The following is a 6,146-nucleotide window of genomic DNA, read 5'->3' as shown; positions in this document are numbered from 1 at the left end:
AAACGCCTCTCTCGTTGTATTCATTCTTGTAGATTCTAAGGGTCATCCAGAGTTTATCTTGATCTATTCACCCATCAGGATTTATTGTATTGTTCATCTTTGTCGGACTGCCCTTCCCGCTCATTAGAGTCTCTTAAAATTGCATAATTCAACGTCATTAACATGATTTTCCGTGCCTTATTGTGACGTAATATGGGCCGTCCGATTCCGGCGAACATCATATTACATCAACATTAAGTATATCTTCTGAAACCCAAAAACCAGTTTTGTGTGACCCTCTAGGCCCATGTATCAGTCTAGTTAATCAATGTAATGGCCATATAAAATTTATTGGCCTTAAAAATTAATTAAATATATCAGCATGTATATTAATTAATGGCATATCATTTTAACCCAATCAGTAGGTCGAGTCTGTAGCCCATGGGTTTCCAAGTTACTCTTCATGCTCTAGAATATAGAGAGGAATGTACTGAATCACTCATAGAACTTCTATCCCATCCATTATTATATACATATAGTCTCTCATGCGCTTGACACTCATAGGATGACTTAGGATATAAGCAATTATCAAACCCCAATCGATCATCTAAGTTATTACTGATGCATTCTGAAATCATTGGTTAACTCTTTTTGGATATTCCACTACCTTGACCGAGTAATTCATTTCATCATCTTCCTTGAGTTGTCACCGAGGGTGGATAATCTCATCTTGACCACTCAATTGTCTTCATGAACTTCTTCCTTCAACGGAACCAAGACTCGTTATAAATCTATGATTATGAACTCATAGGTCATAGTCAAAGTGAAACTTTTTGTCCATAATATGTCTTTGGTATCTCATGTCTATGGACCACTTACACAATTATGAGGTGAATCAACTTGATCAACAGTTTGTTATTCATATCATTCAAGGGTTTGTATGGATCAATTCAATGAACTCTTTGCTCTATAGAGCACTCACTGCATATCCTTCGTGTATCCACTCTACTGGTTAAGAGACCAGCCATGCTCGTCATATGAGTGAGACTAGATAATGTTATTCTATTTGGATAGTTTGATGTCCTTTTCAAGTATCTATCAAATAAGAATATTTAGAATACAAGATTAAAGACTAGCGATCTTCGTATTATGATCTCATCACAATTGAATAAGTCCAATCATGTAACCATGGTCGACTTCATTGCACGCATCACCCATGCACTATAACAAATTCATTATATTAATGCACATGGAATGAGATACATCATGTAAGATTGGTTTGTTAGCCACATATATTTCCATCAAGTAAAAAAGATGATTGACTTATGGAAGAAGATGCATCAAATCCCTAGCCAGGGGAGCAACGATATTGGAGAAAACCTTCTCCAATAATGATGGATTAGGTTTTTAAGTTCCTTAAGTCATTTGGAAGAATCTATCATTAATGAAGGATTATACATATATCTCGTAGACAATTTATTCAGAGAATCTATCATGTAACTCATAATCGTAAAGGTTCCATACAAGAGTTCATTCACTCACATATATCTTCTAAAGAATGATGTGTAGCTTGGCACTGTAGGGGGTGGAAACTTTAGTAATAAATTGGGTTCTCAATTGTTAAATTATTTAATATATGTCGGTATATACAATTAATAAGTTTAGAGAATAAATATAATTAAGTCATTGATAATATTGAATAAATTGATGCACGGGTTTAGACGGCAACTCTCAATATTTGTACATATTGGTTGATATACTAAATTATAAGGGTTTTTGAAAAAAATTAAATTAAGTAAAAATAAAGGTGCCCTCATTTAAGGTGCCCATGCTAGCCAGATCTGGGCATTTCCCATTGTCTTCTCCACTTCTTAGATTTATTCCCCTTGTAGTGACAATGAATGGCAAGAAGATCAACTAGATCATCAAGGAGTATTTAAGAATTTTAAGAGATCCATTGTTCCATCAATCACATAGTTACTTCTAGCATTCAGACACATCAACATCTTCAAGGTACTCTTCCACGAAGAAAGGTTATAATGAGATCAGAACCCAACAAGTATGTGTTGAAATAATTTTGATTTTTTTTCCATAGATGATAAGCCTAGTGAGAAAAGTGAGTTCAAGTTCCATTACGTTTCTTTCCGCAAATCATCCTTTGCAGTATCCATCAAGTTGTAAGATAATAGACAAAACAGAGGTGATATCTTGTAGCAGAATACTGTATTGGTGTTCTTGAAATATTTTTTAAAATTTTATTTTTAGTTTTCTCATTTCTGTAGAACTTGTTTCATTTTATTATAATCTTTAACTATATCCATACACATTCTAAATTAACATTGCAAACCCTTATTTTTTATTTTCATTTTTGGGTAGCCATTAATTCCTTACTGGTTTTTCCAAGTTCATGTATAATTTTGGACCTGCGTAATTCTATTTTATTTTCAAAATTTTATTTTAAATTTTCAATTTCGATGTTTTAAATAAGTCAACGCTATTTTATTTGAGATGTTTTACTTTTTCAGAATAAAATATTTTATTTTATTCTTTACTTAAGTAATTTGTAAAGGTTGTTGAAATAAGTAGGCTTCTAATTTATTTTCAACTGTTGGGTTCCAAATTATCCTTATATGATTTTTTATTTTCTCTTGCTCTCTTTGTTTAGAATGTCCTGAAAGTTTGGCATTTCACATATGCATGTGAAAGTGACAAGAATGAAGAGATGGCCAGATGGGGGACCATCCAGCAGACTGGGCAACTGTTCATGAGCAGCTGCAGCATGACGCTCCAGCCGACGCCAGAAATCCAAGCTTCAAGTACACCGCCTAACAACGGGCCTCCCCGGTTTGATTTTACTTTCTGTATTTTGTTTTGTTTTGAATTTTCTGGAGGGCCATTGTGTTTTGGCCCCCCCACTGTTATTGTTTTTATCTTGTACGTGTTGTTGGACTTTTACAGGAAAGTCCTCGTCACTGGACGTTTTCCCCTAACTCGGCCCACTTGGACAACCCCCTTATCCTATATAAAGGGAGACATGCCCAAGGGACCACTTGGAGTTCATTTGAAATTGAAAGATTTGAAGTTTCTTCAACTGGGCTGCCGCCCTCATCCCCTTGGGAGTTACCTTAACGGTTTTTCTAGATAGATCCGTGAAAGAAGCCACATCGACCAAACCGTCACGTTCACCACCGTCAAGCCATCGCCTCTGCCGGAAGAACAAGTTCGCCTTCGACCGTACCGCTTCTTGGCCGTCCCTTTAGGAGTTTCCTGGTACTCTTGTCCATGCACCAAAAACGATCCTCATTCTTGGATGTCTGCATCTGCTGCCGCGTCCATGTCATCAAGAATCGGGTTCCTGGAATCATCCATGCTCCCCCGTGTCTGCACCATGACGCCTCTTGTGTCGCCGTGTCCTAGCCCCCTTAGCTGCATGCCAGCCTCACACGCCTGCGACGCGCACCGCTCAGCCGAACGCACAGCCGCGCAGCCACGCAGCGCAGCACGGTGGCACCATGTGGACGTGCTGCCCGCACGACGCAGCTGCCGCGGGCTGCACCCGCCCAGGCCCCACACCTGTCCACGTGTTGCCCTCGCCCGCGCTCTGCGCCTGCCTGTGCACCAGCCGCGTGCCGCACTCGATTGCGGGTCGCACAGCCCGCACGCCACGCCCGCCATCGCGCCACCTGCCCGCGCGCCACGCCTGCCCGCTCGTCGCACCGCTGCATCCTGCATCGACACCCTATGCCGCTGAGCCGTCTCGCAGTGTCATGCACCGACGTGCGCGCCATGCAATCGCGCCTGTGCCACCGACACCTAGCCTTCGGTGTCATCGACGAAGATTACTTTAACGACCGTCTCCCCTCTCCACAGACATCGGGCTTCTGCCCTCAGGTTACACCGTCTTCCCCTTCATTTTGCAGTATAAATACTTCTTCCAGTGCCGTCCTCCAATTGCTCTGCTGCCAGTGATTCTACGAATTCTATAGGATTAGCCACTTTCTTGAGGGAAAGGATTTTTCATTCTAAGGGACAGATTAATATCATTCTCGAAGAAAGTTCTGGATGCTCGTGGACAGTAACTGTCCCCCCTTCGTGGGTCTTCGAGCTGGTTCATCGGGTCATTAGGAGCTTGTCCGCTACCTAGACCCCTTTGTATCGTTACCCGATCTTCACCTAGTCAGTGGTGTAATGTCGTATTTCTCATTGGGTTTTCAAAACTTCTGCATCATCTTAACTCGTTGCATTCATCTCGCACACTTTTCTCCTATGGTATAACACACGCCGCTCGATCCCAGCTGTCTATTACATCACGGCCAAGATGGAAGAAAGAAGCCAGTGGCATTGCAGATGGAAAATTTCTGCTCCAAGAAACCATATGACCAGTAATGAATCATTATTCCATAATAGTGGAAGTCATTATATGTTGGAGGAAGCATACATCTCTGAAGAATACTTGTGTCACCGTAACATTGGATAACGAGAAAGGGTGTAAAATAGAGATGGAGAACGGAGAGCACGCCATCTATCATTGTGATGATATATCCCTTTCCCAAATTCAGAAGACAAGTGGAAGCCTATACTTATTTCTGAGAATAGCAGTCAAGATGAGTCCATCTACTGAGAATGATCCATATAAAGCATGGATATGACATCAAAGATTTTTCCACCTGAATTTCCAGTCTATAGGACGGCTGTGACATCATATTGCTGCTCTTCCTATGATAAAGATCCTGAATAGTCTCTATTGAGATTTTGTGGCTAGAAAACAGCATCAGCAACCTTTCTTGTCTGCCTCATCATAAATTTCAACTCGTCATCTATAGTCCATCATTGTAGACATCTGTGGCCCGATCTCACCATAGGAAGATAATTTATTCTTCTCTCTGATGATTTCTCTTGACTAGCCTGGGTCTTTGGTAAGCAGAAGAAAGATGTATTTAGTGTCTTTGTTGAGTTTAAAGCCAAGGGAGAAGCAGAGATAGTTGCAAAGGATAGGCTGTTTAACAGGAAACAGTGAAGGAGAGTTACTGTCCAAAGAATTAAACGACTTTTGTAAGAAGTATGACATTACATTAGGACAAACTATTTCCTTTACAAGCCGCATCAGAGTGGCATAGTGGAACAGAAGAATTAAGCTATTATGTCCACAGCGAGCAGCAAGAGTGTACCACTACTTTTATAGGGAGAAGCTGTTAAATCATCTGTTTATACATGTAACTGATTTCTGATGAAGAGTTTTTCTGGTCACACTACTTCTGAAGTCTAGATGGGGAAGGAATGGAATGTCAATCGTCTCAAAGTATTTTAGTTCCATTGTTCAATTCAAGACAACTGGAAGAAATCTGAAGAAGCTAACTGACAGAAGTAAACCTACAATACTTGTGGGGTAAAGAAAGTGCTTCAAAGGTTTATAGATGTTACGACTCAGTTGAGAAGAAAGATCACATGAGCAGAGACATGATCTTTGAAGAAGAGGACCAATGGATTAAAGGTACACTTGAAGTTCCTTTATTTCCTGAACTGATAGTAGACGGCAATGAAAGACTCTAGAAACAAATATTTTCTGACCTTGGTGCTCAAGAAGACAAAGCTAATGAGGCCACTACAGAAGTGAAACAAGCAGAATCATTTCTACCATCAACAACCACTTCTCCTATGAGATTCAGAGGCTTGGACAGAGTTTACAAGGACTCAAAGGAGGTCCATCTGAATCCACAAGAGTTGATGCTACTTGAAGGTAACCCAAATAATTTTGGAAAAAGCACACAAAGAAGGTGAATGAAGCCAGGCTTTGCTAAAAGAGATGAAAGCAATTGTAAAGAATTAAACTTGGGAGCTTGTTAACCAACCATATGGCCTTAAGTGGGTTTACAAGATGGAGAGAAGTCCCAAGGAGATATCTTAAGAAACAAGAGTGTACACATTCTCTTGGTAGTGTATAGAGTATTTCAATAGTTCATTTGTAATGTGACGTGTAATAATTTTTCTATCTTTTAAAATATAAAAAACATTCTTTGAAATCTATATATATAAGATATTGTTTCAGCTTTTAAGTAAAATCATAAACACAGTAACTTTCAAAAATTTAACACAAATTCAGAGTAAATGATGGTGCCTTTATCTTCCTGATGCTATATAAATCGAGTTCAATGTTTTAATGTCGGTTT

This window comes from Wolffia australiana, chromosome 12 (genome assembly GCF_029677425.1).
Source record: "Wolffia australiana isolate 7733 chromosome 12, ASM2967742v1".
NCBI classification, from domain to species: Eukaryota; Viridiplantae; Streptophyta; class Magnoliopsida; order Alismatales; family Araceae; genus Wolffia; species Wolffia australiana.
The sequence above is the reverse complement of the archived record's forward strand: the minus strand, read 5'-3'. Positions refer to the sequence as shown.